General features: G+C 37.2%; 1 protein-coding gene across 1 annotated transcript in view; it reads right to left on the bottom strand.

Moving 5' to 3' along the window:
- ADGRL2 (adhesion G protein-coupled receptor L2) overlaps nucleotides 1-16,284 on the bottom strand; it is a 394,007-nt gene extending 377,723 nt beyond the window's left edge. The window contains exon 1 of the mRNA XM_056355276.1: nucleotides 16,177-16,284. The gene's annotated coding sequence lies outside the window, so the exon portion shown is untranslated. The remainder of the gene's footprint in view (nucleotides 1-16,176) is intronic.
- Between the last annotated feature and the right edge of the window lie 2,905 nt (nucleotides 16,285-19,189).

Raw genomic sequence — 19,189 nt, 5'->3', positions numbered from 1 at the left:
ATCTGCTGCTTGACCAGTGTATTCATGTACATTATCTATCAATATATGCTTTTCTTTTCATGTTGACAGGATAAATCTCATTGATTCATGTGGGCATTTGTGTTAGATGGAGAGTGTGGGTTAAAAAAGGACCCTGAAAATACATTTATTTTTTACTTATCTCTATATATGTATAATAGAAGAGATGCATTCCTACTGATCAACTGGATTGTACTGAACAATCTTGCACAGAGAAGCATATTGTCCTTTCTGTTGGGATAGACCAAGGCAGAATTTTGCACTGTGGAAGAAAACCAATGTACCTTCTTTTTGTTTATGATGTGCCTCCAATGCTACTGCATGTGCCAGAAAATTATTCTTTAAATAGCAGCCTTCTTCACCTTCCATACTTGGCATTGACATTGTTTTCTTTATGAGGTAAAGTGTAGAAAGATACAACACAGTCTTAGGGTGGCTTAACAAGAGAGTAGTGCCAGATTTAGACTTTGTTTATGACATAGTTCTTCTATGAATATGCAAGCAAAAATCAAAAGACTCTCCAGCTCGCAAAAAAGAATTAATTATGAAACCCCACAACAAACCTAATGAGAACTTTAACAATTCCTGATTCCAATATTATATTAGAGGGCAAAAGAGTAGCAGAGATGAATCAGTTGCGTTACTAATGTGTGAAATAATGGAGGCATCAGCTGCATTCATGACTATGGAGAACGTGAGATTATTTTGTAATATTTATGTAGGCATTTCAGGTCCTCCAGCTTTCTACATGTTATTTATAAGGAGACAGATGGGTTAAAAACTGGGAGTCAGAATATGGCTATTTGAAAGGGCCTTTCAGCTCCAGAAGTCTCTTCACTAAAGATAATAGAAGTCTCAACCACCTAGACAGTAATTTTTTAAAATGAACCACTGTCTAGAGAAGAGAGAATTTGCCAGAGACAGCATTTTACTACTGCTGTTACAGACTTTGCTAAATTTGGCCTGGACATTTCGCCCCTGGCCATTCGGTAATTGAAATGACCAATAGAAGCTATGGCCATAGCTTTGAAAAAAGCTGTGTTGCCTACTTGTAATTCATTGCTGGTTGCTTAGCTTCCCTTAAAAGTCAACTCCTCATTTACAGTTGATATAAGTCTTTCTGTAAAGGCTGGAGAAAAGGTAATGTGACTTATGAACCTGCTTTTCAGGACACAGACAAAAGTTGTCTTCAGGATCTCACTGAATTGGTTGGTGCTGTTTTCTATCACGGGAAGCTACTACCCCAGAGCTCTGACAGAGGAAGGAGGTCATGTGAGTGCTTTTCAATCCATTTCAGACAAAACGAGCTGGGTTAGCTCATACTCACCTTCAACAGTTCATTAAGCTTTCCCAGCTCATTTTGCCTGCAATGCAAAGGAATGCATGCACAAACTCCTCCACAAGCAGAGATGGGAGGATGGCAACTTCTGGCAGAGGAAGGCGACATATCACTGGGGCAAGAGCCATTTTCCATTGTTTGCTCAGGAATGTTTTTCCATGAAATCAAAGTCAAAGCAGACAGAACACTACCTTTTATGCAAGGCAAGCTGAAATTTAGCCCAATGAGGCTACTTGTAAAGACTGACACTTTCTGAAGAATCTTTCACAAAAATCAAGAGTTAACCGACAACCATTTTAAACAAGATCATGGAAAAACTGTTAACTTTAAAACCAAAAAGGGAATGTTTAATTCAAACTTACTTGCAACTTAGTATATGGATATGAAAGCAGGAAATCTGCCAGGTTTACTGACAGGTATCTTTGGAAGTAAATGCCTTAGAAAAAAGCTATGTATTTGATTACAGTAAGTCAATTAATGCAAATAAATAACAAATCCCAAGATTCAATGAAAAAGTCAACAAAATCTCTGACATTCTTTAAAAAAATGCACAGAAATATCTGAGAACTACGGGTCTATCCACTGAATGCTTTCAAAGACTGAACTACAAGAAGGAAGAAAAACTCAGAAAGTGCTCTGGGTAGATAAAGACAAGGAGTCCTGTGCATCCTTGACCACAGCTTAATAAACCAGTGGTGTCTGATGGTACAACAGAGGCTTCTGAGTCTTTGAACAGAACTGTACAAGCATTTAATTTCAAAATCAGGTTGAAAAATATTTGTTATTTCATAAGAATCTTAAGTGTACAGTTTTGTCCAACAGGCCACTAAAGCCTGTATTTAACTTTTAACAGATGAATCATTCCATACCCTCATAGCTCAAGTGAATTAAGTGCTTTAGCCTTGAGATTTCAGGGCCTATAAGTCCAATTATGAAACATCCTCAGACCCAAATATAGTATTTGCTGTCACACATAATACTGCTTCCCCACATAATAGCTAGCGTGTGTGGAACCAGGTCATTAGCCAGACATAACAGCTATGAACAATAAACCTAATGACAGTATGTAAAGGGCACTAATTTTAAGGTATAGTGATACGTAGTACACAAAGATCTTGCACACGTCATCTTTTTTCAGTTGCAAATTTATCTCTTTTAATGTGAGAGAATGAAGTATGGAAAGCGATAAGGAAGGGAATATGACACTGGAAGCCTAACTGGTTTAGCTTAAAATGCAGCAGCGCCTATTGCTTTGTTGAAGGAATGTAACCTGCTGGTGACAGCAATCATGACTTGACAGAGGATCAATCACAAGAGTTACAAGTGCTTTGCCCTTTTTCTGATATGTGACAGTTTTGGAAAACAGCATCCTAGATAATCCCTTGTGGAACAACTTTTTAGATTATCTCTAGTGACCCTAGTTTTCCTACACAAACATAAATGTGCTTCATATTATTAGCCCCAGTTAGCATAATAGCCTTGGTAACAATGAGATGCAGAATAACTAAGGAGCTTTACTGTGCTTGGCAGTTACAAAAGGCACCTTGAACAAACAGAATAAAACAAAACCAAAAAATGTTTAAAGCTACCTGCAGCTGTGCTCTGCAACTCTAGTGGGAACAGTTTTACTGACTGTGAGGAGTTTGATTCAGTCCTTGCATTTCTTCTGCTTTCAACCAGTACAAATTTAATGAAATAGCCAGTTTAGTTTCCTTCCAAAATTCACACTTACATTAGTTTAAAATTGGAGTATGACAGCAATGAGCCACACTCTTTTTATTTGGCCGAGGTTCATCCTGTAACTACCTAAGTGGCTCCTGCATTAGCAAAATCTTCCATGCCCAATGACTAGAAGAAGATTTGAAAGATTAGGACATAAAAAGTTTTGAAAGGATTTGCCAAGTTTGACATTTGCACCTCTGTAACTAGCAAAGGACAAAGTTTAGCCCTTAATATTATTTTATCCTGGCAGCATTTTAATATACCCTGGTTTGATTTTGCATCAACTCCTAACTCGTTAACAGTTTTAAATATGGTTGTGACTTACCACTGGGGTCACTGAACAATGTTAGTTAAACATCCAGAGTGCGATATTTGATTACAGTTAAGCTTTTCTGAAATCCAAGAGGAATCCATGAAGAAAATACTAGAGATGGAATTTTTAAAGACTCTATATGGCTACAGACTCATATAGCTTATTAACGTATGTTTTAAGAATATTGATTCCAAAGAAGAAATGCACCCACATAGAGAGACCCAAGATAAAGGCTAATGTGTAAATTGCTTTCAAAACCATAGTTACTGTAATTACATGGAGCATTTTACAAGCAACTAGGGACTGCTTTGGATAGATGACTGAAATTTAATCAGTATCTGGCACAGATTGCCTTTCTTTCACACCTCGCATTTCTGAAGTACTATTCTAGGGAAACCTGCTAGAATTGAGAGCCTTTATTATCAGATTTGATCTCTATATACAGTTTCCAAAAGAGTGACTTTCCCAGATCTCACAGAAGATGTGATGCTGGGTCCTTTTTCTCAAGAGCATGTCTTTCTTTTCATTTTTGGGTAAAATTCATTCAGTTGTCCAGGGTCAGGTGTGTAATCACATAGAATATTATGTATGAAATGCAAAAAAATGTTAGCTTGCTAATGCCATCACCTGAGACTATAAGATAAAGGAAGCATGCACAGGACTTTGTAGCCAGAGGACAGAAACACTTGTGTTAAACCTTCTATAAAATACAACTTATTTCTTCTATAGGCTTTATTTTGTTATTTGTATTAGCTGTCAAGAAACTGTCAGTTAAGAAAAGGGTGCAAAAGGGAGCCCCAAATGATCTATGCCTTTTAAAGCAAGAAGGAAACAGAAAATAATTAGATATGGTAAATGTGAGAATCGATCTATCTGAAGAGTGTGCAGTTTACAAGCAAGAAATCAATCAGTTTACACCAAACAGATTAAAATCATGTATCATTATTTTTAATGGTTCAAGATGTAGAGGTCTGAAAGTCTAAATAGAATTATTGATGATTACTTTTATTAAAAACCTAAGTATTGGATGATATACAATGGCTGTTTAGATTGATTACTATATTATCTGCTTTGTAAAAAAATAATATCCTTGACTTGCTGTTCGTTGCTAAAATCCTCATTACTATGCCTAATATACCCTGTCCCTGGAGTTAGTTACAGCATTTCCATCTTTTGTACTGTAGTTTCCTTAAAGTTGGATTCTTAGAAATACTGGGACTATGCTGTGACATCTGAGTTCTGGAGATCAATTTATAGCTGTTAAAGATCATGAAGAATTGCCCATTAAAACAGTTACTATTTGACAAATAACAACATTTGTGTTTAGCCTGGATATTTATCAAGCATGCTGACAGCACACTTACTCCTGATGGCTGAATGAAGGTCTACATGAACAAACTTATTATGCCTGTTTTAAACCACCTGTCTTATTAAAAAAAAAACAACCAACCAACCAAACAAAAACCCAGAAAACCCCACCCAAACCAAAAACCAAACAACAACCCAACATGCAAACTGCACTTTTACATATATTAAAATTGCACCTCTGATTTGATAGCACTGGGAAATGCCTATGTCAAGGTGTCATAGCCACAGGCCATACCACCAACAAACAGTAAAAACTGATATAAGAAAACCAATTTTCTCCTTCTTGAGAAATGTTTACATATCATTTTATTCTAAGACTAGGGATCTGGTGAATCATACATATGCATATTGTATTTAGGCATACAAAAGCTCAAGGAGATCATGACTGCATTTCCTCAGATATTGGGATATGCTGCTGAAGTCAATGGGAACACTGACCTCCTTAGCTTTTCAGAGGTTGGAAACTGATTCACAGAACACCTCATATTTAAAAAGTTCTAAATTAAAATTATCTTTGAACTATTTCTTAATTATCTGCTAGGAAAAAACACATTTTTTAAAGCAAAACATTTTGACAAAATGAAAATGTTTCATTTTAATTTTGTGTTGTATAAGATTGTTATCAAAACCATGTAAGCAAAAATAATTTCTATTTAAAGGTTTGTTCTGAAAGCACCATCACTTTACCAATTTCCCTCCTCATTCTGTTTCCAAAGAAAACATTGGTTAAATTGACACCATTTTGTGGAATTTATCAGCACTGCCGGAATTGCATTCTATGAAAGAAGATGGTTTCATCAAAGCTGTCCCAAGCAGCTTAGTTATCGAAACCACGGGGGAAAAAAGCAAGCTTTACATAGGTCCTAGTTACAAAGAGTATACTCTTTGCTAGTAAGGGATCAGCATAACTAAAACAAAGAGGTATGGATAAGACAAAAGTTTCTAAGGAAAGCTTTGTGGCTCATCATTCTACTTAATTTCTCTGAGAATTATCTAAGAGTTGTTAAACTTTGTGGATTTTGGTTCAAATTAAACACAGTATATGACTATTTCATTTCCTTTTACTGTTCAAACCACTGCAGATACAGCATTTATTTTAACAGCAAATTATGAATTTGGGTCCTGTATTTTATTTTATATCTATATGTATATCTATACCTATATCTATATCTATATCTATCTATCTATCTATGTATTCTGCATGCAGTATCTACTCTGGTTCTTCAAAATCCAAGGAACTTATTTCAAAAAGGAATGAATAATAGGAATACTATTTTCTTCCATTAATAATTATATTGTGTTTATAGAGCATTTAGTTTTCAAAGCTATATACAAATATTAACCAAACAATCATCACAACATTCTTGTGTGTCAGATTTTATACATAAAGAAATGAGAAAAAAAGAAGAAATATGAAATACAGTGCCTAGCACTTTAGTCCTATAACTAGGGTTTCAAGCTACTAAAGTAATGCAAATAACAATAATGGTATGGGAGCTACCTTTCAAGTTTGAGTGTCTAACTGGCTTGATTTTCATAGGTTTAGACTTCTGAGCACTCACAACTCGCTTTGAAGTCGATTGAAAATGTGAGTGTCAGCACACATTAAAATCAGACCGCTAATTTAGATGCTTAAACATGAAATTTAAATTCACAACCTTAAGTTTGGAAAAATCCACCTGGGTGACTTTTCCAAAGGTACCTTAAAAACTAGTGCCAAAACTAGGAGATTCTTCATTTCCAACACCTTGTCTTCACAAAGATTCCAGCACAGACACCATGGGCTAAACAAATCACTTACAAAATTATAGATCTATGCAGCTAAAGTGAGTTGGTGTGGGCAGGGACTATTGCACACTATCATCATTCAAAGATTTGTATGAGATACTGCAAGAAAAAAAGAAACATCCCTTCCTGCCAGGGCAGCCTAGTTGCTGATACAACACTGTTTCAGAGAGAGGACTGCGAAGGAGTCTGGTCATTTTGCATAAACTTCTCCTCTTACCCACTTGAATATTACCTCCTACCATGTTACAGAGAAAGCCCTCACAAAACTGGCTGGAACTGCTGTGTTACTGCCTACAAAACTCCTATGGTTTAGCTTTCTTTACACTTCTAAGAAGTTATGCACCAGATTGTCCTGTCCAGTCTTCTAAGGTCACTTCCTCAGCTTCAGTGGAGCATAAGGAATTTTTCTTTCTGTGTACATAAGACTCAATTCTGGTTGTTACTGTGCAGATATTGAGAGAAGAGAGACTATGAAGAGCATCTTCCTCATCATCTGACAGTCACAGGAGATGGTCACTGTACAGAAAGGGTGTTCCTTGATCTGTATGACTTCCTAGCTTTAATGAGTTGGCCAAAGTTCCCTTTTATGTTATGTCTGCAGCAAGACCCAAGAAGTAATGACTTGGACACACTATGACTCCTTAAAATTGAAATAAGGATCAGAGCTGGTGAATTCTACCACTCAATAGAAGTTAGTTTGTAGTGTGAATTGTCAGGCACCGAGAACCCAACATGTCATGCATATGTCATGTATATTAATTCAGGCTCATTCTAGCTTGGTCCTGTGGTCTGAATGCCCATGACTGGTCAAATCCCATCAGTGGCACTCCTACAAAACACATCCTCTAGCTCAGTGATATTCAGAAGGAGCAAGGCTATTTTTGGATGTGGACCAGTGCTCAGTGCTTTGGAAGGACAAGGAGATTTCCTTCAAGAGCGCACTCCTAATTTATCTGCAGCCTCCTGGAGGTACACCCTCCATGCACTCCTGTGTTGGTTCTGTAGCTTGGTACTTCCAAGATCAGCACACGTTAGGAATCTGCCTACAGTGGAACTCCGCAAGGTGGGCACTACTCAAACAACTCGAGCCTATAAACCTATGAAGCAGAGGCAAGGTAGAAGCTGGGAGTTACAGTAAGCTAAGCCTGGTAATTACAAAAAGTTGTCCGATCCTTTTAAGGATCAGGAAAAGATACTACAATCTCACTTGCTAAAGCCCCATCTGAAAGTCCTGCTCATACCCAACTGACCTTGAAAGAATGAAATAATGCACTAATGTTATAGAAGTACTAAAACCGCATAAAATCCACACAGTAAATAAGGAAGGTTTACCATGGTTCTGTGTATTTTCCTTCCATTACATTTTGTGAGAGAATGAGGCATATGAACATCAGAAAATAGTCATCTTAAATTGTGATGCTTGCAGCTTTAATTACGAGCAACCCCAAGTCTATATGTGTACAGAAGAGAGATCACCTACATGTTATTTGCAAACCATTGGGTGTAAGTTTATAGTGGTAACAGGCAAGTCTAATTTTCTTTCATACTTAGGATTTAATAGGTACAGAATGCTGCCCAAGGGAAAAAAAATGAACAAGTAGTAACTTGATATTTATTCTACACAGACGTGAAGAAAGCTTAAAGAAATACACAATGTCTGAAACATTGACATGTATAACTATTTTAATTGTAATGTTGATTTTCTAATAGACTTCTCTGCTATGGTACAGGTTGAAATAGTTGCAACACTTTCCAGCCAAAAAAATCCCAACCCAAAACCAACCCCCAAACTCAAAAAACACCACAAAAAAACCCCCTCACCCACAACTGTTTGGAAAAGCTTATGGTGGAATCATAAAAATTGCACCGAGCTTGTACAGTCTGAAGAGGAGAATACAGTATTACCATTTTGTATAAATGATGCTGTCTTTCCTAGTTCAAATTATTTTGTAAATATGGACTCCTTCTGTTTCTGATATTTTTCATCTATCCTGGAGAATATTACTGAAGGATCCTCAGATATTTTCAAGCACAGAGATCCACAGCCCTGCCATTTTGACTGCAGGCAGTGACCAGGAATATGGTGTAATGAACAGGGCAGTAGCAGAAATCTTTTTAGACCTCCTGGCAAATCCATGTCTGCAGGAACAGAAACATTCCTGCAATGTAAGTGCTGTTGATATATTTCCTTTTTTGCAGATAGAAGTGGAGGCATAGCCAATGTAAGTGGTTTACCCAAGAATACGTGGAAAGTTTGTGGCAGAACGAATACATGGAGTGCAAGTTTATCCTTGCTCTTAGTTCACGCTCACTTGCATCTATATCTCCTGACACTAGACCCTGAAAGCCTGACTCATCACAGATTCTTTGGCATGCATATGTTAGTCTATATGAAACATATAGGCCATTATTTTATATTATCTATTTTTACAGTGAATAATTTTCATTTCATTTATATGTATATTCATATCAAATGTGTTTGGTGCTTCAGTTCCTATTTTAACACAAGAATTGTCATTTGTGTTGCATTTTAAGCCAAATTAAATTATAAAAATACTCAGTTGTGTAACTATCAACAGCAAAGTATTTCTTATAACGAAGACAAACAACGAGTACATTGGAAAAAAAATTGTGAATCTCATTTCTGATCCTAATGAAGCCAGTAACCCATTATACCAAGGTTAATTTGTTGACTCATGGTTTCCACTTATCCAATGATATACTGAATCATATGAACAAACCTCTACATCTAATCAGGTTTTTTTATTGAATCCTGACCTTTTATACACCTTCTTCTTGATTATGAATGACAGTGACCTTTACCTAATTTAAAACACACATGCCAATGCAAAAATATGCAAAGTACACATGTAAATTCTGAATTAAGATGAAGATGTGCATAATCTTCTGGGGAGAAATTGCTTTAGAGAGAGATGTTTATATTAGGGCCAATTGAGGGTATGTGGGGAGAAAAAGTGAATTAGCCAGAACTCAGATGGGTTTGGAGGAACAGCTGCAGAGATACTGAAGTCTGTTTAGATTTTCTCAGCTTCCATTTAGAATCCTGAAATGTCAATATAAATATCAATTTTTATTATGCTATTCAGCATTTTACGACATTCATGAAATGATCAAAATGCAATAAAGTCCGATAAAATACCTCTTCACCTAAAATTTGGCAAACTGTACCTCTGTATTCCATTTATGTTTCACTCAAAATACATAATATTCATTTTGTATAACACAAAAGCTGGGCCAAATTCACAACGTTATAAAAGCTGGCTGGTTCACTTTGCTATTTATCTCATTTAAAGAGGGATGGTATGAGCATCATCTGGAGATGGTGTTTTTAGTTCATGATATAATTAGGAACTGCTGTAAATACTGAAAAATAAATAAACAAATATCAGAGGAGTGACTCCTGGGGAGAAAGAACTCCCTAACTTTTCTTTTGCTTTTTTCTGTTCACTGCTAATGGGTCTGCATTGAAATTACTGAAGATGAACCCAGCAATGGGCACAGTCTGAACTGCTGTGTAATCCTATAATCCACTCTCTTTTCACAAGTCATTCCTTCCTCTGAGTTGCTGTGAACCTAAGTTGTAGATCAGTGGCTTTGCTCTAGCCTCTCTCTTTAAAAAATATAAAAATAATCAAAAGTAAATTAAAAAAAAATATATATATACAGAAAAATTGCAAAACTCGGGGTAAAGACTGTCAAAGCAAAAATCTAACAAACACATTCCTCTGAGAGACTCCAACCGAACAGTACCTGGCATCAGCATGTACTTTGATGATTAACAACAGGGGGTTGTCAGACTGCTATTTCTGAAATAAACAGATTTATCCTGACAGATAATCAGCAGTTTGCACTACCAAATACATGTTATCATCCACTACTGACATCATTACATTAAAAGCACACTTAGTATAATCTTTTGTAGGAAATTAAACTGGTTTTATGATACACATTTGGTGGATTTTTTGGGGGGATAAAGGGAAGCACAGGGGAGAGACTAGAACGCTAAAGAAAAGATACATGCCAAACAAGACAGGGAAGATCCCCAGAAGTGCCATGCTGTGTTTCGTTTTTCACAATCTATTAATGTAATTACTAAATAAATTAAAACCAAATGTTCTGACTGTAAACCATGTCTTGTACTTTTAAGCAGCCTTTCCTAATGTCCTTTGCTGTCTCTCATATTACCTCAATAGTCTTCTGGGTCTGTCTGTCTGCCCATCCTGCCTGCTCCACACTAGCCAAATAACACACATTTGCAAAACACTTCTGATCTTGTCATTGACAGACATATTTTTGAGACTGGTTGGTGGCCTTTGGGAGACCAATGATATTGAGCATCGCCTGCATAATTTTCTGGCAAGCTCAACATTTACCTTTAACTTTCAGGCATCTCTCTGTGGACCTCCTGCCCATGAAAAAGGAGACACCAGGTTATGCATAACTCACTGGACAGGAAGTGCAGAAGCTACCGGAACTATGGAAAAGTTTGGTGCAGACCACTTCCATGACCTGCAGGAAATGTGGCACAAGGTCACTTACACATGAGGTCCCTGTGGGACTGCCCTTCTGAGCAGCCTGCTCACTCAGCTGCCTGTTTCTGCTGTGATCAAGCACATATGAACAATGAAGTGATAGAAAGAAAAATGTAATATACTTCCCCTATCTCCTCCAAGTGAACCATTCTCGTCTCAGTTGTAAAGGTGATGGGAATTATATATCCTCGGGTTTCCTGGAGCAAATTTTGAAATTTCTTTCCTTTTTTAAATTTTAGGTTGTCATTTAACATTATACTGTTACTGTTCTGTGAAGTCACCTAACTCAGCTAGTGCAAAGACCAGGTAACAAAAATTGCATGGGGGCTCTTAAAGGAATTTAGCAAGTATTTCATTCTCTTCCTCAGAGTGCAGTTTCTAAGCCATAGACTATTCTGTAGGGACAAATCAGATATCAAAGTCCTGGCTCCAGTGGCCTGTTGTGACTAGCTTTAATTTCTCCAGAGACAGAACCTGCATCCCTCTTTCAGTCTTCTGTCTCACATGGGATGCATTTTGTCTCTTCTGCCTTCCTCCTTCATAACTTGGTAGGAAGAGAAGTAAGAAACAGTGGTTAGTTATTGAGGGATTTTCATCCATCCATACTCATGCATTTTCACATAACATCCCCCCCTAAGGTTAAAAAACCCCCTAAGTCTTCCCAACCAAACTTGCAGAATTAAAACAATGGGAGGGATAAAGTCCCTTACATGACAAATGTAACCTTTAAATAAAGAAATGGCAGCTTCACACAGGCTTTAAATACACCTTAATTCCTATAAACCCTTTGTCTTTTATAAAATCTAATACTTGAGAAATGCATATGTATTGGTTAAGCATCTCTTACCCTCCTTTTCCCCTTTATTCCTCTCCCTGACATTCCAGTTGCAGTTGTTAAAACTAATGCAGAATTTGGCCACTGTTCTTTTGCCTCAAGTACGCTGGACAAAACCTCAGCATCTGATACTCTGATGTGGAATGGAGAAATAAATGATAATCTAACCAAGTGATTTCAGTGGTTTATTTTATTTTTATCTCTAGAAGTGTTGAATTTCTACTGATCCACATTCTACATATTTCTTGTACTTACTGATGTTTGAGGTTGCTTAGACTTTTATTTGTATTGGATATTTTGTGTCCAAAGGTCAAATGAGCATTGCTTTTGAGTCAGATGCCTACTGGCTGCATTTCTAATAGTTAATCTTTTCACACTGAGAGAAAGAAAAAAGTGGGAGACAGTTCAAGCTATCCCAAATAAACAGACAGAAGTAAAGCAACAATTACTTTTCCTGTGTGGACTGCTCTTGCTCATTTCTCCGCAAGAGATAACACTCCCTGACATAATGTCAGATAACCATGTTCAATGTTTCAGAGACTTGCCATTTAAAGATTCATTTCCACTCCACTTATTTTCCTTTTATCTGCCCCTTTTTTGGTGCATTTCAGCTGTGAAACTTTTCATGTAGACTCCCCAGAACAGGTACTGGGGATAGAGGAAACAAAAGGGTCCAGTTTGACTTAAAACACCTCTAGAAATTATAAAGGGAGTACAATAAGACAGAAAAATGAAAGGTTCTCATGAGAATAGTTGTTTGCATAAAATTCTCAGCTGTTACTAAAGCTTCAGTGCAGTTCCTGGGGAAGATGAATATATAAAGCCTCAGGTTAATTTCAGTCATTACCAAGCATTTTACATCTGCTGAAGAAATCCAAACATATAAAAGGATGTCAATCTAAACCTTTAGACCAAAATAAATAAATAAATAAATAAATATGTAGATAAATAAATAAATAAATAGCCACTTCAAAGGCTGTCAGTAGGCAAGTTACGGATCTGATTCAGCTTTTAACCCCTAGAGGTATAAGCATGTTTTATCTGCAAAAGAAATGCAATGTCTGTAGTCTGCAATGTTACATTTTAATCTACAATACAAGGCAATGATAAAAAAGGAGAATAAGATATAACTGTGTACATAATTTGATGAGAAGCTGTGGGAGACATATTCTTTCTATGCAATTATAGAAAATAGTAATGACAAATCATTGACAGAGGACTTTGTTGACAATTAGATTTCCTGTTCATAGCTGTACATTTTCTCAAAGGCTTTACCACTTACTTTCTAGGATTCCCAAATTTTCTTCCTCCTCTAAAGTATTTTTAAGGTGTAGTTCAGCAAATGTACCTGCTTAGAGCTGAGAACAACTAAGGCCTTTAAGAAGTCGGATGGAACTTATTAACAATCTCTATAGCATCCTTTTAAGATGATAATTTATCTTTTTAAGTGTCTTCTGTAAAATCAGCAGAAAAGAGCCTGATGGGGGTAAGAGCCCTGCATTATAGAGAGCCACAAGGTTTACTGCATCCTATAGATTCTGCTGCAAGGCACACTACAGCAAAGTATCAGGTAACTTATCTTGAAGAGATGTTTGACCGAGTTACTATAGCAATGGCAAGTTTGCAGAGGCAGAGGAAGAAACCACACCAGCAGAAAAAAGGAACTGGCCCTTAAAAGACACTGACAATCTTGTTTAAAAAATTGTATAGCATAAACTAGCCTGAAATGAAATGCAAAAGTTCGCTCCTTTGAGACTTTACTGAAACTATATTCAGAGGTCTCAATATTATCAATACCTGATTTCTTCTGTTTTATTTCAGTGTGTCAAGGATTTAAACAGAGTTACATCAGGTAAACCTGGTGAACCTACGAGGAGAATTGTGTACATAATTTGGAAGTAACTGTATGGAATGCTACTGGTGACTCACTAAGGAGCACTTTTGCCTCTGTAAGACATTGGTCGTTGGGTAAAAGGTAGAAAGGAAGCAGGAAATAACTGTCTGCTGCAACAATATGTTAATCAACTTACAAAAAAATCTTCCTTGGAAAGGTCTTTTTCTCCCTTTTTCATATCTCCAGTGGTGAGTCATCTAATCACATCTCTGTATATTGCTAAACTCCACAGGGATCACCTTTACTTCCCAACTTTATCCTGACCAGTGATTCAGTCAGACAAAAGATCCTTAATGTCTTTCTTTAAGTTCAGCTGTTTTCTCTAAAATCCATTCCCCACCTCTTTTACAAAATGAAGGAAGTCTTTTTGAGAAATGCTTTCTCTCCACCTTTTTTTTTTTTTTTTCCTCTCCTTTAGTTTCTCTGGAGGAGGAAGGATGCCTGCACCAACTCTTTCTTCACTATAAATCAAAATTGCTTTTTGTGGAGCAAGTTGCTGGGAAGAATATACTTCTTTTTCCCTGTATAAAAAGTATTCTAAAATTTAAAACTCATAGATCAAACATACATGCTTGTTCTTCCTAAGTAACATTAATTTACTCAAAAAACTCTGCACTTGAAAGAGTTAATAAAAATTCTAATTACAGGATAAGAAAGAAAGGTCAGACTCCACTTACATCATTCTGAAGGGCTTTTATTACACACTGCTATAAAACATATTTCTTTTTTCAGTTGCCATCCTCACAGGGTAACCTGCATACCAATAGGATCTCCAAAATGCCATGAAGCAAAAGATATTTATCTGCTAAATTCTATGTACAGTATCCTAACAAATGCCAGAGAAAGAAAGATTGCCCTCTGCACAGTAATACTTGTGTAGATGTCTTCTTTATGCTAACGATGACAAGGTTCTCTAGGTTTGTACTGTATTCCAAAATCAGAATGCATTTTTTTCAAAAAGCAGACTGTATATCAATAAAGAAGATGCACATTTTAGGCACTGAAATACTTAATATAGTGAGCAAGTACACTTTCCTGAAGCATGCTAACTAAAAATATCTAAACCAGAAAGGTAAAATTGATAATGTATGCCTCAAGTGTTCTTTTAGAAATGAGACAGGATATGTTTTGGAGCATCTAAGCCTCTCTCTCTGTCCCGGCTGGTCAACTAGATTTTCATTTTAAACTCTGTCTAAACCTTCACAGAACTGTTATTTGTTTAACTTGAATGTGTTAGATAGTAAGTCTATACAAAAGCAGAGTGGCTCCAAGTCCAATAATTGTAATGTCTTAAGTCTAGCTGTGCAAGACAACAAACAAGAACTTTACTGTGGGACAACAGTAAGTCAGAATAATTCTAATTTTTTCAATATATTAGTCTTCATACTTGTTATTTGTGATTTAACACATCCAAAGTTGTTTTTATAGTTAATCATTTGCATCCCTAAATTCTGACAACAAATTCGAAGAAATATACATATAAATGCGAGATTTACTGTCTGCTTTCATAAAACCAGTGTGTGCTGTCAGAAACATTAGTTCAATATTTCATGTGATGTATGCTCAGAGTTAGTATGTAACCAATGAAGAAGTGCCTTACTTCCCTTTTCTTAAGGAATTTTTTGAGAATCACATTCACATAGTTGTTTCTGAGTTGCACTTTGTTTGCAGAGCAAGCACTGCCTGTCCAACCTTTCTAAACAAAAAATATTAACAGAAAACTGTGAGGGTTCCATTTCACCACTTCTGCTGGCAATTCTATTAACTATATGTTTATCTTGTGGTCTGAATTTATGGCAGGCCCATTTGCAGCGAGGCCTGGAGTTTTCTTGTTTACAACACTGCAAAGTAAAAGGTGACCTTTTTATTTTTGTTAAAAACCTTTCAACAGTTTGTTCTGCTCCAAAGATAGCACCTTAATAAAGTTTCAGGCCAGCAAACTCTCTCGATACTGTTTTCCTTTGGGGGGGTACAGAGCACTGCATTAACTTACATAGACATTAGAAATCATTTTTAAGAGAAAATACAAGCTTGGCTGAAGATTACATTTGCAGATTAGAAAGCTGCTGTGCTAAGACCCTACCTGCCATTGTGAAAAGGAAAACCGTTGTGGGGGTGGGAGGGGGGGGGAGGATATTATACATTGCTGGGAAAATAAACAGTAAAACAGCCATTTAAAACAGTTGCACCTATACACACACAAGTAACAAACGCATCAGGCACCTGGCGCAGTTCGCAGTTCTATTAGGACCTAATTCTCACAACAATATGCATCGTTATAGTGGGATCTGATAATGAGCAAAAACTGGAGGCATTACATGTCTTTAGAAGAATCAGACTTCCTACCTTTTTAAGACTGACAGAAGGTAAGTCCCCCTCTAAAGAAAGTTGTAAGTAAAACCAGGCAGCAGTTGCAGTAAATTGAGTCCTTTCAGTCACTGTATACATGCAGCAGTTCTGCAATAAGGGAAAAATATAATGGGAGGAGCAGCTGTGAACGAGTGACCTCCTGAAGCTGAGTTCTCTTTGTGAATCAAGCACTGGGAGCCAGTGCCTCTGATTTGCATGGATTATCTCCACTTGAACAGATACATTTAAATTAACTGGCACAGTGGCACAGGGATAAAAAAAAAAAAAAAAAAGAAAAAAAAAAAGAGTGAGTGAGTGAAGGAGAGACGGGAGCGGAGGAGAGCGAGGAAGGAGAGAGGAGATGGGGCGCTCGGCTGGGTACGCTGGTTCAGGCAGAGCCGTGTCTCGGAAGAGCTACAGCTCCCTCTTCATGTCACAGTTGTAAGATGAGGAAAGCTGTCATTATGGTCGAGTTAAAAACAGATTCCACCCCCCACCCCCACCCCCCCTCCGGCTCCCTCCAGCTTCTGATGGTCCATTTGATCAGATTTCTATAAACACTTAATAACTCAGTCTGTCATGCAGCTAGGGTTTTATACTGCAAGCCTGAAATGATTCTAAATCTGGTAAACCCCGCTAAATGATTTTAAACATGGAAATATTTTGAACAGAGTAACTTGTACAAATGGGGATGGGATATTTCCAAGTGTGCCTTGACAGATTTATTATAAATGAGTGTGCAGGTGTCTTTAAAATAGTTAAGGGAAGGCAGCATTCAAAGCACTTCTGTGCAGGAGGACCACTAACAGGATGATGGTGTGTGCTCCAGCCAGTATTTTCAACATTATCTAAAATCTATCAAGACAAAAGAGAGACAAAAAATTTGCATTCAACCACTTCAGAATTTCTCCCTTATTACCATAAATACCACAAACATTACCTGTTGCACATTCCTGATTTGATTTAAATGCAGTACTTAAGCTGATTAGAAAAGTATGAGTGTGTGTTCAACCCTCTTGAACCTGCATCCAATTCAAGAGGAACCTGAACTAAACTTTGTTTCTTTTGTTTAAAGAACTCCAAAGAAGTTATTTTCACACCATGGTATAGAATTTTGTGAACCTCTACATCGATTCATGTGCTCAGAAAATAGACCACAAGTCATGAAAAGAAAGTAGAATGGCTGCTCGTATGTCCTTTCATCACTGACTGAAAACAGGAATGGATGCAATTAACATTCTTTGAGAATTAGTATTTGGTGAGATTTGGTGGGACAAAATGTCCTATATTAGCAGGTAAAACAGTTGAACTTTGTCTTGTAGGAAGCATGTATTACTGTAAATCACTGCTTGTTCAGACATCAGTAGAATGAGACTGTCTACGAAGACAATCAGGGCTAAATTCTGTCTCTGGCCATCTGCAGATCAAGCTGAGTCCAACATAAGTCTGTTGTGTTCATGTTCCTGATCCACATTTTTGGGGTAAAGCCCTAAGAGTTCTCTTTGTAGGATCCCAAGATTTACTTGTAACATAGATTCCAGAATGATGCCTCTGTCTGAACAGAATATATGGGAAGTACTATACTTAATCTAGTCATGAGAAATCGCTTCTTGGAAATAATCACATTTACAGTAAAATTTGCTGCAGATAAATGATCACATAGATGTTAGACAAAGTGTTGGCAAATATATTTGGATTTTCTAAATGTTATGTGACATAATTATTGGTGTCTGCCTGAGTCCCATAAAATGCATACTCTGAGAAATGTTCTTGGTTCACTGGAGAAGGTTTGGGAGTTTGCTTATTTTATTACGAGAGGGGGAGGATCCTTCAACTAGGCTCTATATATCTGAATATTTACCCAAATAAAATTTAACCTTACTGAAATCACATTCGTCGCAGTGTGTTCTCCGGAACTTCCCAACCCTGTTCTTTGGTCATATCTTACCTGTATGTTGGACCCCAAATTTTATTTCTTATTTTCTCATTTGTTCTTTTCCTAGTGACCACTCACCAGGTAATAGTAGATGAATTTGATTCCAGCTGGGCACTCAGAACTTGAGCCTCAGTATCAAAGCTGTATATGACAGCTGTGGAAAGCAGCCTCCTGGTTGATAGATGGCTTTGAAAAAGATGGACTGCGAACCAAATTTGCTCCTATTACTCTGCCTCTGCGATACAGTCCTCAGTCCTGCAGTATGCCAAGTTGATAATGGCATAACTATGCAGTCCCACCAACCCATATGTCACCGGCAGCAGGGAAACCCAGAAAAAGAAAGAAATATTCAGCAACTAGAGGGCTTTTCACTTTAAAGGTATAGGTAAGAGGAAATGACTATTGAAGGAACCGAGTCAGCCATGGAGGGTACGAGACAAATTGCAGGGACAATGTGAACTGGATGCAGAAGCTGTGGGATGTATCATATTCTCTGGAAAGATATGTATGCCTGAAGTGTCATCTGCTAAAGTTCATGAAGAGAAGACCTTACTAGAGATGTGCCTGGAGGCAATGTTGAAGGAAGATGTGGATTTGAGGAAATGGTGTAAGAAAAAGCAAGCTGAATGGGCAACTGGGGATTTACAGACACTTGTTGAGTGAGAGGTCATATAAGAGATAGCTCAGAGGAGACTGGTGAGTTGCAGGGGGAAGCCTGCAACAAAAAGAACAAGCAGAACAGTCTGGGAAACAAAGGAAAGCTAAAGAATATGCTTGCCATCTGGGAGACTGAAAAAGTACAACAGACAAAACCAAAACAGAAGGTAGAAAGTGGAAAAGTTAGTTCCAGCAAAAATTGGAGACTAGGATCCAAAGAAGAGTGAGAATGGTAGAAAAGTTTATGAGGAGGGAAGAATAAAAGGCAGGATCATCTGTGAATAGAAGGTAAAATGAGCTAAGAGAAAAAAGTAATGTCTGCATGAACTGGGAGCCTGAGTTAAAGAATAACAACTAAGTTGTCACTAGATAAATTCCACAGAACAGGATGTGAGGTCATTTCCCAAGAAGGAGGAT

This window comes from Falco biarmicus, chromosome 11 (assembly GCF_023638135.1).
Source record: "Falco biarmicus isolate bFalBia1 chromosome 11, bFalBia1.pri, whole genome shotgun sequence".
Classification (NCBI taxonomy): domain Eukaryota; kingdom Metazoa; phylum Chordata; class Aves; order Falconiformes; family Falconidae; genus Falco; species Falco biarmicus.
Note: the sequence above shows the minus strand (reverse complement) of the source record. Positions and strands in the feature narration are given on the sequence as shown.